Genomic DNA, 20683 nt, shown 5'->3' on the forward strand with positions numbered 1-20683 from the left:
CAAGTCAAGCTTTTATTTCAGGTATCAGTTGGCTTGGACACAGGCTGAATTCTCAGCCAGTTCTTTCCTATTCTCAAGTGGCCAACTGCTGATCTCTTTCTGTTGCTCCCTGCCAACCACGGCATACATAACACAGGCAGCAATTCACACCAGTCCTACTACTTTTTTTAAGTCCTCTGTAGAGCTGCTTAAGATACAGGATGAACTTTTTGCTGTTCCCCATTAGATGTCTAGGGATGTTGGTAATCTTTGCCACTGCTTATGTAGCTAATGTGGGGTGCCTCTGTTGTTCCACTATATTTCTGTTTCTTTTCATGACATTATGATCCTATTTGATGGTCCCTCAGTCTCTTTTGGCCTCTCTAATATCTCCTAGAGGCTTGCTGTTATTCTGTAATTCATATTTGAACTTTATCATTATATTTTAATGGACTTTTGACCAGCTTTAATGCTTCCTAATTATTGCCAACTAATGTATATACTCTCTTGGTCTCTCGCCTTTGTCTTATCACACTTTCCTCTCTGCCTTATCCTTCCAAACAAATTTAAAACTGGATCCCAAAGTAGTATATTTGAAGGCAGTACCATAGCAATGAAGTTTGGCATCCAGAACAAAGCCCGCAGCAGCAGCCCACCCGGGCCCCGCGCACAGATCCAGGGGCCACATGCCCCCCCCATGCTTGCCCAAGAGTGCAAATAGGAGTGGGAGACACTCTCCCCCAGTGCCCACTCCCCCCCAGAAGAGTTTTTCACATCTCCATCCTCTGCCCCACCCCAGCTGGGCAGTGCCTGTTGGCATCCCTTAGCTCCTGGGGCAGTTGCCCTGCTCTCTGCCCCCTCCCCCCCCGCCTTGCTATGGCACAGTTTGAAGAAGATTTCCAAGCGTTTACCTACAGCCAGATGGGTGCATAATAGATTAAGGAACCTGAAATTCCTAGAGGAATTCTTCAAGTTCACATAAATCCTTACTGAGATATTTGGGGGTGAACATGCAGAGCGGCATGAGCAGAGATGTCCCTAGTGGTATGCAGGGCCCGAGACATATCAGCTTGTGTGGGGCTTGGGGGGAAGGAGGGGGGGTGCTCAGCCAGAGCCAGTGGAGTGGCGGGAGGGGGATTGGCAAGCGGCTGAAGCCAGCAGCGCTCAGTGGCAGCCATGCATGGTGGCTGTGGTGGGGCCTATACTGCACTGACTGCAGGGCTCCCCAAGTGCGAGGCCCAGGGCAGTCACCCCAATTTTCACCCCCCCCCCCCTCCAAGAGACAGCCCTGGACAGGAGATATGTCTATTATGGTGGCTGAAAATGTCTATTATTTTTTAGTTAAATGTTTGTTTAAATCTCTCACAAACCTTTCATTTTTTTACCAAAAAACTATAAACCAATAGATAGAAAAAAATCAGTTTTCTAAAATATCTTCAGAAAAAAAATCTTGTTTGCAGTAGGAAAAAAAATTCTGGAAACCTGCGGTTTTCTTTCTTTTTTTCTTTTTTTGTTTTGTTTTGTTTGCAATCTAGGAACTTACACCAACAATATTTTTTGGCTTTCTGTTCAACTTATTTTTTCCATAAAAGGTTTTGTTTTGGTTGAGAAACCATTTTCCACTGAAAAATGATTCTGGAAAAAATAATCAATTAGTTCTAATACGGAACTAATATTTCCTTAGTTCAAATAGTTCTTACTTGGAAAGACTGATAGTATGAAATTAGCCAGTGCCAGTGCAGACAATGTGATTAATGTTGGCTCCTATATGGGGGTTCAGAGTGGAGCAGACGAAGGATGGCTCTTGCATTTTCTTCTGCCACCATCATGACCACTATCCTGGGATAACAGCAGTCTGACTCATATAGGTCTACTTTCCAACACAGTAATGGCTTCACTCTTAAGTGCTTGAGTTTACTTATAAATAGGAACAGCAGTAAAAATGTAATAAATGGAAATTGAGAAACTCATATTTAAATACCTGAATATGCGGTAGAGTAGATGAGCTCAGCATTACACCATTGAATGTACAGGGTGCATAGGGATCATGACTGCCTAAAAATGTTGTCACAAAGCAAACATAATCTGTGAAGAAATGTGTGGTAAAGAAATAAGAAAAGATATGACCAAATACCAACGTGAGAGCAAGCCGTGCTCATAGCATGGGGAGGAGGAGTGATGGGCGCGGTTAGCAGCGTTCCCGCTTGGGCTGATTGGCAGGGGGCGGGCAGACACTGCCCAGTTAAAAGGGGAGTGCGCCAAAACAACGGGGGGGACCCGCATACTATCGGAGAGGACTGATCACCCTCGCCGGAGGTCCTGCGTCCACGAAAACCTGGACGGCCCCATCACAGTTTGGTATACCACCCAAGTATGCTCAAGAGCTCCCGAGGAATCGGCAAATTAGATTCCAAACACAGCTGTACAAGATTGTTGCCTGAATAGTGAGTAAAAGTGATTTTTTCTTATCTCACTGCCTCCCTGGTGTGTTTTTGTCGACGGAGGGAGAGACAGAAGAAGGAGGAAAGGCCCAAACCCTTTTGTCCCTGAACTACTCGAAAAGATTGGGCTCAACCACCCGTAGTTAGGTTGCACATGGCGACGAGGATGGGATCCTTGGGGAAAAGGGGAAACGAAGGAGATGCCGACGAGTTAATTAGGCATTGCCCGTGGGGAAACCATCACCGGCCCCCAACCACGAACGCCGATGATTTATGGGCTCATGTGGTGTATCATCAATATAGGCAGGACAGGAAGATGGGAGGTTATGTTTCCATCGCCCGACCGAAGATAGTGAGGAGCCACCTAAAGAATGGGTTGTGTCGGGCCTCAGTCCTGCGGCCCTAGGATGTCTCCTTTCCAGCCCCGCAGTTCTTTATCATCCACCTGAAAAAAAGCCCGAGGCGTTGCTTAGCCATGTCAGGCTCGCAGGCACGGATGACCGTATTCCCGCAAAAGAGTATGCCAAGTGTATACAGTACCTAAAGGAAGGGAGCGGCTACAAAACCCCTCCCGATAAATTCAGCTGCCCCGATCTCGATCTCGGGGGTACCGAGAATGAAATCTTAACGGCACTCCATGAGAGTCTTGAGGTCGATGGACGGGATGCCGCGGGGTGGACGGGACAGAGGTGGAACAAGGGAAAAATGATTAATATCCTGTTTCGCTCAGAGACTACCTTGCTGCGGCATGCGGCAAACCAAGCCAGCATAATAGATACGCTGACTAGAATGGCTGAGCAGCAGAACGCCGCACAGCCTGAGCCGCCACTTAAAGATGGTGTAGCGGGCGAAGAAGAAGGCGTGGCCAAAGAGCCCCAGGCGGGAAACCCCAACGTTAGAGAGACCCCGTCGGCCCCGCCCGAGGAACCGCCTCCATATAACATATCGCCAGAGCCACGCTCAGCCCTCCCCACCGACGCAGGCACATCCGTTCTGCATGCGAACCCTGCAACCCTAGTGAAGACTGTCATAGATAGCGCGGGAATCCGCACCTTCACTACCTTCTGCACGTGCACTAGAGGGGAACTCCAAGAATTAACAAAGGATACCTGACTAAATCCGGGTGAAACACTGGCAGTATGGTTAGGACGACTGATACTAGAGCACGGGGCAGACCTAGTAGACCCGGAGGAGTGTGCTATCCTAATGCGCCAGCCCGCATGGAGTAGAGGAGCGTGTAGCGACATGACTCAAGTACTGCGCAATCAGGCTTGGCCAATCCCTCTGTGTGCCGCCACGGTTCCAGCACTGCTGAGCCGAACTCATGCTTGGCATGTGGACCCGCCTGATGATCCATCACCCGCACAGCTACTGTACGCAATAGCGGGGGTCAGTTACTTGACTTGGGATGCCGGACAGGACCCACTAACCCTGACTTCACTTCAGGCGAGCAATGTCTGGCCGCATCGCTGGTGCAGGGATCCTGGTAAAGTTCCTGTATCAGCGTCAGGAGTGGAAGCCTGTGTTGAGATTTATGGAGGTACGAATACACCCATGTTCCACTTGTTATTACACCCACTGGTAGGGGGGCTGATAGGGAATGTTCTTAGCAGTTTGGGAAAGCTCACCACAGCGCGTAAAGCAGAAAACAAGCCTACCTCACCAGCAATAGTACAGGAGGTACAGGCCATAGGAACGTGGAAAGCGACGCCCAGAAAACCCTGAACTGATCGTTCACCACGTGGACAACCACCAGACCGCACACTTAAGGAACGCTCTACGTTCAGTTTCCTGCGAGCAAGAGCGGTCTGACGAAGAATCAGCTTCGTGGGTTAGGAGATGAGGGGCAAAGGATGCTGGCACTGAACCTAGGCTTCAAGCTTAGGGAGCAGGAGCTAGACAGGGAAAAAAACGAGTAGCGGCCGTTGAGACGGGCAACAACAGCCGACCTACCGATGATGAATGCCCGCATGCAACTTATGATGTGAGCGCGACCGCAGATTCTACCCCTACCCCTGTGCGCTTTTTGCTAGATACAGAAGCTCAAGTAAATGTGTTGAGATCTGAGACACCCCATGTTAAGACATCCAAGGTCATTTCATACAAGGGCTGAATGCCATGACATCTGCACCCGTGGTCAAGTTTTGGATCAACAAAAGGGTATTGCATGGAGTCTTAGGGGGCATAAATATCTTGGGTATCCCTGCGATAAAGACGTTGGCCTTAAAAAACGTCATATATCTAGCACTCCCATTGACTGTGACATCAGGGGAACAACACCAGCCAGCATTAGCAAGCTCTATACCCTGGCGGTATCAGCCAATCCCGACGCGCACTGATTTGCAGCTCCAAATCCAAGATCTTCTGGCTGATTTGTGCAAGCGAGAGTGCATCCAGCCCGTGAAGTCCTCCACCTACTCTCAGCTGGGTGGGGAATCCCCAAACCGGGAAAGCCGATGGAGGCTCGTCTAGTGGTGGACTACTGACAAGTGAATCGTCGCTGTAAGCCGCTCCAGATGCCCGCCATGCAGACTGTCTCAGACATCCTCGATGGCATGGCCGAGACACAGAGAGGCGGAGAGTGGTTTGCCACCACGCTAGATTTAAAGGACATGTTCTACTCGATTCCTATACATGATCCGTATGAGATTCTTAATATGTGTGTAGGCGGACAGATGTTTTCCTGGAAGGTTTGTCCCCAAGGTTACCGCAACGCACCAGCCCTAGCAGTTGCAGCGATGAATGGGACAATTGACAGTTTTGTCCGTGCCCGCCCAAAGACTGCAGACGTCTACATCTGGACCTATGTCGACGATGTTATTATGGGGCATGACCGTGCCGCGGTCCGCATCACTACTGCAGACCTAAAAGACCACTTGAGCGATCAAGGATGGACAGTGAATCCGACAAATTCCATGAGTGAGCCGTCCTCGGACATCAAGTTTTTAGGGACATGATTCACTGGACCATGGCGATCGGGGACAGCACACAATGCTACCCCGGAACTGTCCTCACCTTGGCCGACTAAGCAGGCAGATTTTCAAGGCTTGCTAAATTGGTTCCGTAACTTCATGGCACCATCACATCTAAAGGTTATCCAGCATCTACAACAACAAATCCGTAAGAAGACGCGATGTAGAGTCCCATGGAGTGAGCATGACCAAGCTGCACTAGAACAGGTTATAGCAGAGGTCAAAGCGATGTGCCTGATCGCGCCCCCCGCCAGTAGCCTCCTGACGATCCATGTAGGCTACACCACGGAGCATATCTGGCTTACAGCCAATGGCACTGAAACGGGAGAACTCGCATATACGGGTCATCGCACACTAAAAAGCCACCAACATCGATATGGTTGTCTAGGGAAGATTATGCTCACAGCCCAACTGGGGGAACACCTCACAGCGAGCCCAGGTGTGTTTGTCACACCTGGCGGCACCACACTAGGACTGCTTAATCCTAGCAGGATCCATCCAGAGCATCAGGGCACGGAGAAGACTTGGAGCACCCTAGTCCTTCGTCACCAGTATCACTGGTCAGCGTGGCAAGTCGCTGATGGAGAGGTGATCTCGGTCACTGAAGAGGACGATTCTAGTGTCCCGCGATTGTATGGGACCACATCCCCAGCATGGATAGCTTCAGACAGTACATCCCATAATGGCGGAGGATATGGATATTATTATGACCCTTGTCATGACTACGAGCTCAAAACGTCCCATCCAGAGGAGTCAGTTCAAGCATCTGAACTACGAGGGTTCCAACTAGCTCTTGAACATGCCTACCGTCACCATGACGGGACGCTTCCGGTACCTGTTATAGCCGTAGATAAAGAATATATATACAGGATTGTCACCGGAACGGTGCAAGCTACAGAACACATGACTCTCTGGGACGATGTCAAGACCATTCTGTCACACTTCTCTGTTTGCCCCTTAATTAAACACACACGGTCTCACCAACCCGATACAGATCCTGTGCATGCCATTATAGATCAGCTGCTGGCACACCAAGGATCCACGGATGAGAAGGAAGTGCCTCAGTTACATGTCGCCAACGTTGTAGACATTGATCCCTTTCTTGTTTGGCTCCATGAGCGTTGGGGACACCTTGGAGCAAAAAGAGCACAAGCACGCTGGAGGAAAGAAGGCAGTGAAGGACCGAGTGTAAAACGATGGAGAAAGATAGTCCAGGCCTGCTCCGCTTGTGCACGAGAAAAACCGGTGCATCATAAGCACCAAAGAGGCATCTATGATCCAGCACACTTTGCTCCAGGAAAGGTGTGGCAAGTGGACCTGCTTGGGCCACTCCCAGGAGCCAAAACACCAAATAAGGGATTAGTAATTGTGGACCTGGGAACCCGTCAAATCCTCATTCTCCCCACGAGGAAGACCACCACTCCCGTAATTCAGGGATGTCTACAGCTTGCCTTTGCTCATTGGCAAGTACCCCATGTCATACATTCCAATGGAGGACCACCTTTTAACTCCAGAAGTGTAGAGCGGTTTGTGATGGAGCACAATATTCAGTGGCATCATCATTTACCTTACCATCCGCAATCAAATGGTGTCGTGGAGCGCCAGATACGACTGTACAAGGAACAGCTAAGACTGAGGGAAAATGGATCGTTTAAGAACTGGACCAAGTACAATAACGATGTACTAATTGCCATGAACGCCACTAAAGTTTTCTGGGATGAACGTACCCCAGTGCCACGTCTGGCCTGGAAGTCATGTTACTCATCCCAAGAAACAGTGTGGCTGAACATCCCCATGGCTACCAGTAAACGTCCGACTCCAGTTCCCAGTGTTGTACTTGAGCCCGGCGAGTACCCAAACACCTATCTTGTTTCCCTTGAAGCAGTCACACCCACACGCACCGTCTTAGCTCATCATAATTGGCTAAGTCATAGATTCATAGTTTCATAGCTGTTAGGGTTGGAAGGGACCTCAATAGATCATCGAGTCCGACCCCCTGCATAGACAGGAAAGAGTGCTGCGTCTAGATGACCCCAGCTAGATGGTTATCTAACCTCCTCTTGAAGACCCCCAGGGTAGGGGAGAGCACCACCTCCCTTGGGAGCCCGTTCCAAACCTTGGCCACTCTAACTGTGAAGAAGTTCTTCCTAATGTCCAATCTAAATCTGCTCTCCACTAGCTTATGGCCATTATTTCTTGTAACCCCTGGGGGCACCTTGGTGAATAAATACTCCCCAATTCCCTTCTGTGCCCCCGTGATGAACTTCTAGGCAGCCACAAGGTCACCTCTCAACCTTCTCTTGCGGAGGCTGAAAAGGTCCAGGTTCTCTAGTCTCTCATCGCAGGGCTTGGTCTGCAGGCCCTTAACCATTGCGTGGCCCTTCTCTGGACCCTCTCCAGGTTATCCGCATCCCTCTTGAATTGTGGCGCCCAGAACTGCACGCAATACTCCAACTGCGGTCTGACCAGCACCTGATAGAGGGGAAGTATCACCTCCTTGGATCTATTCGTCATGCATCTGCTGATGCACGATAAAGTGCCATTGGCTTTTCTGATGGCTTCGTCACACTGCCGACTCATGTTCATCTTGGAGTCCACTAGGACTCCAAGATCCCTTTCCACTTCCGTGCCACCCAGCAGGTCATTCCCTAGGCTGTAGGTGTGCTGGACATTTTTCCTCCCTAGGTGCAGCACTTTGCATTTCTCCTTGTTGAACTGCATTCTGTTGTTTTCTGCCCACTTGTCCAACCTGTCCAGGTCTGCTTGCAGCTGTTCCCTGCCCTCCAGCGTGTCCACTTCTCCCCATAGCTTTGTGTCATCTGCAAACTTGGACAGAGTACATTTCACTCCCTCGTCCAAGTCGCTGATGAAGACATTAAAGAGTATTGGTCCAAGGACCGAGCCATGCGGGACCCCACTGCCCACACCCTTCCAGGTCGAAGCCGACCCATCCACCACGAATCTCTGGGTGCAACCCTCTAGCCAATTCGCCACCCACTGGACTGTGTAGTCATCCAAGTCACAGCCTCTTAACTTGTTCACCAGTAAGGGGTGGGATACCGTATCGAAGGCCTTCCTGAAGTCTAAGTATACAACATCCACCCCTCCTCCTGTGTCCAGGCATTTCGTAACCTGTTCATAAAAAGAGACTAGATTGGTCAGGCACGATCTGCCTGCCACGAACCTGTGCTGGTTTCCCCTCAGCATAATTTGTCCTGCCGGGCTCTCACAAATGTAAGCCTTGATAATTTTTTCAAAGACTTTGCCAAGGATGGAGGTGAGACTGACTGGCCTATAGTTGCCCGGGTCCTCCTTCCTCCCCTTCTTGAAAATGGGGACCACATTGGCCCTTTTCCAGTCCTCCGGGACTTGGCCCGTGCGCCACGAGCATTCGAATATTCCCGCTAGTGGCTCTGCAATGATGTCGGCCAGTGCCTTCAGCAGTACAGTTTAGTACATGTTATTAATGGACCCCGAGTTCGCAGTACAGTTTAGTACATGTTATTTATGAACCCCAAGTTTTGTTTTCCATCCCGAAGCGGCATGAAGCCGTCGATGCATAACACGATGTGAGGTTCGTCGCTGCGAGTGAACCCATTGGCGATGACCTTCTGGCAGAAACGTTGTGCTGCATCTAGATAGACTTGATTAGATTTAGTCATTGTTTAGTATTTTATTGATACCTGTATCAGCTGTCTGTATTTGAAGGGAGTTCTTGAGCCCAAGCATGCTCGAGATTGGCATTTGGTCAAGGGAGCATGTGGTAAAGAAATAAGAAAAGATATGACCAAATACCAACATGAGAGCAAGCCGTGCTCATAGCATGGGGAGGAGGAGTGATGGGCATGGTTAGCAGCATTCCCGCTCGGGCTAATTGGCAGGGAGCGGGCAGACACTGCCCGGTTAAAAGGGGAGCGCGCCAAAACAATGGGGGGGACCCGCATACTATCGGAGAGGACTGATCACCCTCGCCGGAGGTACTGCATCCGTGAAAACCTGGACGGCCCCATCACAGTTTGGTATACCACCCAAGTATGCTCAAGAGCTCCCGAGGAATCGGCGAATTAGATTCCAAACACAGCTGTACGAGATTGTTGCCTGAATAGTGAGTAAAAGCGATTTTTTTCTTATCTCACTGCCTCCCCGGTGTGTTTCTGTTGACGGAGGGAGAGACAGAAGAAGGAGGAAAGGCTCAAACCCTTTTGTCCCCGACCTACTCGAAAAGATTGGGCTTAACCACCCGTAGTTAGGTTGCACAAAATGTATGATAAACTCTTTCTTAACAAGTTTATTATTATAGACTTTTATTACTGCAATACAATTTATATGGAAAACTATTGCAAAAATGTTGTTTTGCCTTGATATATATGGATGTTAGAGGAAATTTTAGAAGCAAGATTGGAATTTTACCCAATATTGCCATCTAGTGGTAAAGACATCCTCTGACAGCCATTTTCTTTAAAGCAAGGTATGGTGCTATGATTGAAATGCAAATGTTGCAATCTTGGACTCCACTTGGCATTCTGAGTAGAAAGAGGTATGTTTACCTCTGTTAATGCCACACTCACTCCAGCACTCAAAAATAGAGCCCATTGGCAGGACAGTATCTCAGCAAAATGTTCACATACAGATGGGTGTTCAGCCAGTAAAGGGAGAAGGTAAGCAGGCTATCTCAGGGCTGCCTAAAGTCATGGATCAAGGATAAAACTATTGTCAAAGTAGCCTCAGAGAAAGTGGCTGGTAGAAATAACCTGGCAAAAAAATATAATGAGTAAAGACAGTCATATGAAACAGATTGCCATAAATCAACAAGTATACCACAGACAGAACAGAACAGAAACCAGGGAAAGGAGGCCATGACAGAAACTGCCATAGCCCAATATAGAAACAGGCAAAATGGTTCAAGAAAAAAGGAGACAGATCTAGGAAATAAGATTCACCAATCTAAACAAAGCTGCATCTTCTTTCAGTATTAGTTAAAAAAATTATCAAAATTAAAAAAAAAAGAATAGATACAGAATAATATTATTATGACATGACTGGATGATATTACATGTCATATAATGCACTAGCAGAGACATATCCAGGGAGGTGCAGGGGTACAGTCACACCCCACCCCCACCACCTTTACTTCCGGGCCCACCCTAAGTTTAAAACCAATTGTCTGGGAGTGGCAGCAGCATTTCTATTTAGGCAGTAGTAAGGGAGTCAGTAGATTATCATGGCTTATTCTCAAGTGGCCAATTGCTGGTTCCTGGTTTCTTCTAAACTCTTCATTCCACATGTGATTGACTCTCCTTTTTAATGGTCTTGATATTCCAATAATCAAGTTTCCCTTTCTTCTGAAATTCTGTTGCCTGATAGCTGCTACTGTAGTTCCTATTTCACAGCCCTGCAGACTGTTTTTAACTATATTATGATATGTGGTGATGTAGCACACTATCAGCCCAGGTAAGCACTAAGCTAAGCATTAAGGGGCCTGATAGACATCAGGACAGGGGGGTACCAAGGGCACCCATCAGGGGGCTTAAATATCTCTACACTAATGCTAGGAGCAGGGAGAACAAGCAGAAGAAACTTGCACTTCTGCTTGCAAGCAACAACTTCGACCTGGTTGGACTAACTGAAACCTGGTGGGACCCTACTCATGATTGGGCAGTAGACATTGAGGGTTACAGGTTGTACAGATGGGATAGAGTGGGGAAACAAGGCGGGGTGGGATGTTGCTCTCTATGTTGAGGAACAATATACATCTTCTATAATCAAGATGGGATCAGAGGAGGGCCAAGCTGAGGTACTGTGGGTCAAGATACAAGGGTGTTGGGGGGAAAGGGACTTGGTAGTGGGGGTCTACTATAGACCGCCACACCAGGAGGATGAGCTAGACCTGGAATTCTCCAGACAGCTGTCAGAGGCCATATGGTCGAGAGATATGGTTGTCATGGGTGACCTAAACTACCCTGACATCTGCTGGGAGGAGCAGTCAGCCAAATCTAACCACTCATGTTGGTTCTTAACCTGCATACAGGACCTCCATCTAATGCAGGAGGTATATGATCCCACTAGGGAAAATGCCTTGCTGGACTTAGTGCTAGCTATAGGGAATGGCCTGGTGGGGAATCTGCAGGTACAAGGTAACATAGGGGATAGTGACCATCAATTGATTGAAGTCACTATCCAGCAACAGGTGGGTAAACTAACCAGTGGAGCTGAAGTGCTGGACTTCAGAAAATCTCCTGAGCACACTGAAGTTAGCCTACTTAGTAAGGTGTTAAAGCTCAATAGCATTGGCAAAATGAGGGTCCAGGAAGGGTGGCTATTCCTCAAGGGAGCAATCCTACAGGCGCAGAAGGGGACAATCCCATTGCTCATAAAAGGGGGCAAAGGGGCCAAGAAGCTCTCTTGGCTGAACAGGGAAGTCCAGGAAAGCCTAAGGGCAAAGAAAGAGGTATACAGGCTATTGAAACGGGATAGCTACCAAGGAGGAGTATACCTCCCTGGCTATCACTTGTGGGGAATTAGTTAGGAAGGCCAGGGCAGGATTAGAACTTGAACTGGTGACAGGAACTGGGGACAGCAAAAAGTCCTTCTTTGGGTATATAGAAAGCAAAAGGAAGGTGCAGGGTAGCATAGACCCCTACAGGACAAACTAGCACAATTGGTGACAGAGAGGGGGAACAAAGCTGGGTTCTTCAATGAGTTATTTGTATTTGTATTCCTAGACACAGACCAAGACAAATCCCGCAACTGGATCACAGATAGACACAGGAGGGACACCAGCCCACCAGCTGTTAGCGCACACTTATTGAAGGGGCACTTGCAGGGGCTGTATGTGTTCAAATCAACTTCATCCAATGGTGCTGAAGGAATTGACCAGTGTCATAGCAGAGCCATTTACATAGCTGTTCAAGCACTCATGGTGCTTCAGTCAGGTCCCAGAGAACTGGAAAAGTGCCAATGTGGTCCCCATTTCCAGGAAGGGGAGGAGGGAGGAACTGGGAAACTATAGGCCAGTTAGTCTCACCTCTATCCTTGGAAAAACTCTGGAAAAAATCATTAAGGATCACATTTGTTGAGAGCACAGCAGGGGAAACAATGCTGAAAGGAAATCAGCATGGATTCATTTCGGATAGATCCTTCCTGACTAACGTTGTTTCTTTTATGACAAGGTCACAAAATGCTTAAATGCAGGAGTCGAGGTAGATGTCATCTACCTGGACTTTAAGACAGCTTTCGATACAGTAGCTCATTCTTTTCTCATAAATAAACTGACAGGCTGCGATGCAGATGATTACATGGTCAGGTGGGTGGCAAATTGGGTTAGGGATCGCACCCAGAGAGTGATGGTGGACGGGTTGATATCAACCTGGAAAGATGTGGGTAGTGGAGTCCTGCAGGGCTTGGTCCTTGGACCAGTGCTATTCAATGTCTTAATCAGTGACTTGGACGATGGCATGGAGAGCACCTTGTCCAAGTTTGCAGGTGATACCAAATTATGGGGCAAAGTTAACACACCAGAGGGTAGAGAACAGATCTAGGCAGATCTGGACAGGTTGGAAAAATGGGCAGAATGAAATAAGATGCAATTCAACAAAGACAAGTGCAAAGTGCTGCACCCGGGCAAAAAGAACCACCAACACACTTACAGGCCAGGGGGAAAACCCTCACAGCAGCAGAAAGGGATCTTGGGAGTCACAGTTGAGTCCAAAATGAACATGAGTAATCAATGTGATGAAGTGATCAACAAGGCTAATCACACATTATCATGCATTAGCAGATACATTGTAGTGATGCTTCCCCTCTATGCGGCACTGGTCAGGCTGCATTTGGAGTACTGAGAAAATTTCTTGAAATAAAATGTTTTTCATTTCAGGAAAATCAGTTGAATCAAAATTGATTACAAAATTATTTTGTTTTTTATTTTCTGGCTTAAAACTTTTGATGCATACATTCTGATTAACTCTAGTTTCTATTGTATACACAGTGTTGTGCTTCACTGGTCTTCAGCTTTGAACCATGTAAGTTATTTTGCATCTACGTTGTTTAGTGATCGACACCTTATTATAGCATTTCTGAGTACAATAGATAACAAACTAACAAAATTACATAAAGCCTGTTCTCCTAAGTTTGATGGACCTTCTGGAGCCATGTTTTATATTGAGAGAATTCAGGTGTTGCTCTGCAACTTCAATTGCAATCTGCCTCCAAAGGATCTAAGCCAAAGTAGTGAATCAATTTATCTAGCTACAGTTTGGGTATATAAATTAAGGAGCCCTTGTTATTAACTCTGTGTAAAGACCCAAGATCTTATCCTGGAGGAGAGTGTGAAAAATATGGCTTTTTTCATATGTTACATGCATAGGGGAGCTTAAACTTGAGGCAGACACACAATAACCAACACAGCAACTTTGGTATAGTCATAAAGTATCTGATATTGAGAGAGCGGTGAGCATGTTAGGTATGCTCCATGAAGAATACTAGTGTTGTATGCCCAGAGGGAGACAGGATGGGTTCTGACTGAGAAGAGGGTTAGATGGTAAGATTTGGAGGATGCACAGAAATATAAACTAGTATGAATCTAGTTACTGGGAAAACTGCATAAAGGGAGTGGCACCTGGGGATTTTAACAAAGCAAGAAAAACAGCCTTTGGGTGTGGGAGGGGGAAAAAAAGAAATGAAAAAAAGCAAGCTTGGAGCCCCAGCTAAAAAACAGTAAGAAGGGAAAGGAACAATATAGCAGTAATTCTATTACGGTTAGGATTAAGGAGATACAGAAACGCTGATGAGTTTGGATATTTCTGGATTTTAACATTCAGATATTGGTTGTGTTCCCAACTCTAATATATAAATAGAAATGATCATTAATAACTATGAATTGTTCATTGATTACAAACACTCACTTGTGTTTCCATAGTCTGGCACTGGAATTTCTTCAACTGATCCACAAATAGTAGTGCTTTATTGCTTGGTCCTAAAAGATTCTGATGCAGAATGGAGTACATCTCACTGGAGTCAGTTAGAATTGATCAGATTCTGTTAATGTAAGGGCTTTATGCTGATCAGACCCAGGGGAAACAGGTAAAATGTTACTGACATTTTTTTGGAAGGTAAAGAGAATCAGTTTGGACAGAAAAAGAAGACAGGGTTAGGTTACAGTGAGTGCATCTACACATGCATATTAATGCACTTGAATGAACTCCAGGCATATCGCTCCAGAGTTTATTGCTCCCAGGTGCGCATCCTCACATGTGCCCAGGACCACAGCATGTGGAGTCTGGTAAGAGCAGCCCTGGCTAGCAGGGGCCCAAGAGTTCAGCCTTCCAGCCTGGTGCTGTTCCCTTGGGTTCATCGTGCTCTAGAGAAGCAGGCAAGGGCATAAAAATGCTTCAGCGTGGGGTTAGCTAGAAGGCAGCCCCTGAAGTGAAACACCCTCATGCCCCAGCCAGCCCCTCCAGCATCAACATGAGTGCTGCTGTGGAGCTTTTTACTTTGCAGTAGGATAGTACTTGTATTTACAAGTACTATCTTGCTGTGGAGTAAATTCATTTACTCCAGCCTAATAGAGATTCATGTGTAGACATGTGACATTTACTGTGCAGTTAATTAGTCTATTGCACAGTAAATATCTTGTGTAGACATGCCCAGTTAGGACCTATACTGACGAATTCTAAATTCAAATCAACCCCAATTCTTTGGTAAAGAACAAAAAATTATTTGAAACCATAGGACTTGGTATAATTAGACAAGTATAACTTGAGTCCTTCTGGTGTTTGCAAGTCCTATTGTGACTTGGTGGCTTAGATCAACATGATTTCTCAAAATACAGTAGAAGAAATGGTATATGATAGCTTAATTTTCCCCTTAAAATTTGTGGAGCTCATTTTACCTGAATATTTTATTAGTGTTTGGGATAACTGGTGCCTAACAGTCTACTCCCATCTCTGCATCCTAGGGAGCAATTACTTTCCTGTGAAATAATTGTATTTGGCCTAGCACTTTGTGGAAACCAGAATCTGAAGCTGAGAGACAAAGCTGGGTAACTTTTACCTCTAATAACAACATGAAACAGTTAAAAAAATGGTTAAGAAAGGAAACTTTGCCTAATGAGCACCAGAGACAAAAAAGGGGGAGGGGAACTGCATATTATCTTAAAAGCAAAACTTAAATTCATGATACAATCAGAGAAAGGATTAAAGTATGTTAGGGGTAGCATTTTTCTTCATTGATCAAGCATCCCTGGCTACCTTCCGTATAAAGAAAAACTTAGTTTTGTTTTGCTGCTGGTCATATCATTTACATAAAAATTACCACTACTCCATATATTGGACCAACTTCTGCTCTCATTAACATCCCTAAAATCCCTATCCAGCATTTAAGCCTGAGCTATCATACAGCACATGACCATATACCAATAGCTGGTCTGGTTGTGGACCACAAGTCAATAAAAATTAGCAATGACTGTATGGGATAGAAAAGCAAAGACTATGTACAACTAAACAACCTAAATCTATAATAAGCAGATGTTACACTAAGAACAATAGTCAGAATTAAGAGTTATGTCAGCTTTTGGTTTTATCTGTTTATTTGATCCCTCAGGTTAAACTGCAAGTATTTGGTGTAAAAGCTGTTTTTCTGACAAAATCAAGAACCACAGACACAAATTGCACTTCATGCTTGCTACCAGCAAAGGGAGCTGTAAACTCTTAAACTGCATCAAACAGATGCACTCCAGTATCTGAAGAGAAGCACGAATTCCAGCTTGAGTTTTATTGATATACTGGATGCACCAAACATGACAATTTGTTGCCCTTCCTGTGTGCAGCTATCTACTCATATGCAAAGTGTGCCATGGTCTTCAGTGTCTGCACTGCAGTGCTGGAAACTACAATAACTACAGAAAATGGAACTGGTTCTAGAGACCTCACTGGCATCTGCAATTTGATTTTTTCTCTCCTTGTCTTTCCATGCTGTTTGAGTCAGTGTTGATCAAAAGAGATGACCTGTCTCCTAACAATACTTATTTCTCTCACTCCCTGTGTTAGTACTAATTCTTGTATCTCACTAAGTTAAGGTGACCTAACTGATTGCATCATTTCATTTTTCAAAGCCAGCTATAAGACACACACTATAAGACCTTTGTTATGTGCAGATTGACACAGGTAGTCACTGAATGTTGTTTTTGTCTTTCAGCAACCTGTTGTACATTTAAACATAGTAAAATGCAGAAAAGACCCAGCTGAGTTAACAAGGCTGAAAGCCAGGAAAATAGAAGTGGGTGGCTAGAATACAGAGGTGTTGCTTTCCTCTATCCACTCATCATTTTTCCAATGTGATAAAATATTTTAAACTTGAACCGCATGTTTTATCATTGCCAGATCAAGGAAAACCAAACTTTGCTGGGCAGAGTCATTTGCTGGATGATATTAATAACATATGGGATGGGATGGTGTTCATCCTGTGAGGATTTAGATAGAGTGCAATTGTGAGTTTTTTTCATTACATGAAAAATCCGTTACAAGTTCAGTTTGGCATGAAAGGAATTTATCATAGTTCCATATTCAGGTTATAATTGGTAGGCAATAAGTGGTAACAAACCAGCATGGTCTAAAGTACATTTCAGTAGATAAAAGTATTTTGTAATAAAGTATTTAACCACTGAAGGTAGATGTCCAGTTGCTAAAAACTAACAATTTCCAGTGATAGACAGAAGCATTTCATTTCATCACTGGGGATCAGGGATCTGGTTTTCTCTAATAAAAAAAAAATCCCAATTTTCAGATTAAAAAAGGTAACCCCAAATCCATATTTTTCCATGATTAAAATAAAACACCACTAATATATTTGGGGGGGGGGGGGTTATATGTGAAAATTGGGGATTTTTTTAGCAGAGAAAACCACGATCCCTGCTGACAATGTACCCCCACATTTCTACATAACCTGTTATTTTTAATAACTCTTTTAAACTTCATTTCTTCATTTGAACGTAGCACTTCTTAAGGGAATAAAGATTGTTTCTATATCAAATGGATATGTAGGTGCCTATAACACTGAAGCTCAATTTTAGGAATAACACAGAGCCCTCAGAATTCCCCAGCAGGTCCTGTTCTGTATTCCAGGTAATGATGAGGATGATGACTTTTAGGGGACTAATACAATACCATGTTCCCACCATATTAAATATCTGAGTGTGCGTCTTTACATGTGGTCTGGCATGTGTATGTGTGGGGGGGGGTGGAAGGGGCGCTTTAATTAGAGCAGCTCTTGGAAGCTGGTTTAATTAAAGCACCTACAACGTCACGTATATTCAGCATCCCACCCTTCAAAATGGTGGCAAAGCACCCCTGCCGCCATTTTGAAATGTGGTAACACTGAATACGTGTAATGCAAGGCTACTGGAACATGCTAATTACCATGTGTCAGAGCAGGATCCAGCACATCCTGCATAGGTGCCCAGTGAATGTACCTTAATATATAAAGTTAATATCCTGCAGATAGTTGAGTTCAGCCATTATTTGGTCACTTGGGCTAGGGACAGAAATTACACATAACCTGGTATAAGTGATTGGAAACTGGTTCAAATCTGTAACAACAGAAGTTCAGTGCACATAAACAGTTTTCAAACTGGCTGAAACTAGTTTAAGATAAACCTGGATAGATGTAGTATAAGACTTAACAGGTTTAGGTTAAATCAGTTTATTGAACTTCTGTCCCAGATTCCCTCCAGATTCAAGTTAACTCACAGTCCCCCAGCATCCCAGGATGCTTTGCACCTCCCTAACAAATACCCCCTCACAGTGTGGATGGACTAGCCTTGGCCCAAGCTGTCTGCCCCAGCTGAACAGGAAGGCATGCCCTACCGCCCCCCAGATTCTGGCTTGGGCCACTGTAGGCATGTGGCTGCATTTCTGGAATAAATCCAAAAATTCAAGTGAATTTTTGTTCATTTGCTTGTCAGTTCAATCTATGCAGCTTAGATGAACCTGCAAAGATTGAATCAATTCAGCCTCTGGCTTTTTGATTGTATTTAGCCAAAGAGTGTCTGTAGTAATCACAAGGACTGGCTGACAAGTCAGCAATCAGGCAGACACAGGCAGTGCTGGTTCACAAAAACATTTTATAAAACCAAGGCCCTGACAGAGACTTAGGGTGGAATGGGTTGGATATTTCAACTGTTAGAATGCCATGTTACTCGCATTATTAAATGTCATCAAAGATGCTTCTGTTATGAGCATGCAATACTCCTTCCTGGTAGTATTCCTCCCATAAGTAGAGTATACAAATACCATAGCTAGATATACTTGGAATCATAGCAAGTCATAGACTGACAGGTTAGTCTAGTAGGGAATCTAACACTTCTACTTCCTTCAGTTTATTAGCAAGCTCTCCTCCTGCAGTGGCAACATTAAGTTCAGCACCTGAAACATACAATAAAGGTATGTTTCTCCTCTTTTACCAGGTCTCTTCTTTTTTTCTGTGTTTATACATGCACAAACATGTCCACCCATGTATATGTGTGCGCACATAATGCTATATTCTTATGTCTTTTAACAGTATGCCTGACAAATACATTGTGTATATGCAATTCTCCCTTAAACACTTCCTTTCTCACCAGTCAACAACGTTAAGACACGTGTTAAAATCCACTTTCTGTTAAAATTCATTCTCTGCACAATCATACCAGAGCTGACCTGTGAACATTTTCTATTTGGAATTCCAAAAAAAGTAACATTTTTTCATTAAGTGTACTGGAAATGTCTCAAGAAGCCTGTTTCTCACGCTATTCCTATTAGAAATGCTATACAACTTCTACTTCTCACAATATTTCATCAGAAAACAAAGACACAGTGTGACTTTGGGGCACCACATTCTAAAAAAACAGGAACCTGAATTACATAAAACCAGAACAGCAGAGGTTGGCAGCACAATTTTCCAAAAACAAACAGCCCTTCAATCATAAAGAGCTCTAGGGGCCAACGGCCCCTGGTGATATGAAAATTTTTCAAAGGAAGAAACAGTTCTTTTGTAGGGGTAGAAGCCCTTGAGGAAGGTCCTCCACCCTAAGCAAGAGATATGTGTTGGAACTGTGTCTTATCAGCCTCTCAGAAAAGCTGTATATTTACATAAGAGGCAAATACAAGAACTATTTTTACAAATTAGACAGTTTGTGAGTTCCAGTATAACAGCAGCAAAGCGTAAAACAGAAGGGAACAACTTTGAAATCAGTTATGGGTTCTAGTTTTAAAAAATGATTTTTCATCTGTCTCTCCAGTGCAAGTTTAAGGAGGTTGGGTAAGTTATTGGCCCCACTGAAGCCAGCTGGGAATTTTGACATTGATTTCTTTGGAGCCAAGAGTGTGTCCTTAAAACCAATAGAAACTTTTCTTATGCTTCCTTTCTTTCCAATACATGTAAAAACTGGAAGCCGCAATGGAGAGTCACCAAATGTGACAGAATTTACCAAGAAGACTCTGGTCCATCCCCATCCATCACTCCTATTCAGAAGCTTTGTCTTCAGCTGAATAAAAACATTCTTCTGCTTTTTAATTTATTCATACACAATTTATATCATTGTGCTGTTTTGTCCCTTAGCTCAAATAGTCCGTTTCTCTCACCGGTGTTTACTTTCCTGGTGCATTTATAGAAACCATATACCCTCTCTGTTTCATTTTGCTCTCCAAAAACAAACCAAACTTTCATTTAGTCTGTTTTTATAATAGCTTCCTGATTCACCTGACCATCTTACCAGTCCTTCTGTGCACCCTGCAAAATTGAATTAATTTGTTTGAACATCTTTCTACTTAAGCTGTTTAATAATCTTTCTTGAACATGGATGACCAGAATGATATACATTAGGGCTAGGTGCAGACATTCAAAAGGCCAGAGGCAAAATTGTAGATCTAAGTTATGCAGTGTTCTATAAGCAGTGTAGGTTAGATCTGTAGCAAACAGAGCGCACATTCTTCTTTTGGTGAGGGCCTTGTGGGAGCAAATCTTAGACCAGGTTCTGCCATTTTAAAACCAGTCTAATTGTTCCAAACTTCTTTTCTGTTACATGTATAGACCAGTTTCTGATCACTTTTACTGGTAAAAATATAATGTCTGTACCTGGCACAAGGGTGTCAACACATCCAGCCCCACAGGCCAGTCTGGGGCACATGCTTTATATGACAACCACATTGGACCAGCCCTGCACACCAGATCCAGCATGCAGGACTAGTCTATAGGTCCAATCTGGACCAGCCCCAGATCCAGGGCATATGGCCAATCTGGCATAGGCACTGCATGCATCGC

General features: G+C 44.9%; 1 long non-coding RNA gene across 1 annotated transcript in view; it reads left to right on the forward strand.

Moving 5' to 3' along the window:
- The window catches only part of LOC132250213 (uncharacterized), a 49832-nt gene extending 32325 nt beyond the window's left edge, over nt 1-17507 (forward strand). The window contains exons 2-3 of the long non-coding RNA XR_009461856.1: nt 13377-13410; nt 15989-17507. This is a non-coding gene — a long non-coding RNA (uncharacterized LOC132250213). The remainder of the gene's footprint in view (nt 1-13376; nt 13411-15988) is intronic.
- Nucleotides 17508-20683: the final 3176 nt, after the last annotated feature.

Source organism: Alligator mississippiensis, chromosome 1 (assembly GCF_030867095.1).
Source record: "Alligator mississippiensis isolate rAllMis1 chromosome 1, rAllMis1, whole genome shotgun sequence".
NCBI lineage: Eukaryota > Metazoa > Chordata > Crocodylia > Alligatoridae > Alligator > Alligator mississippiensis.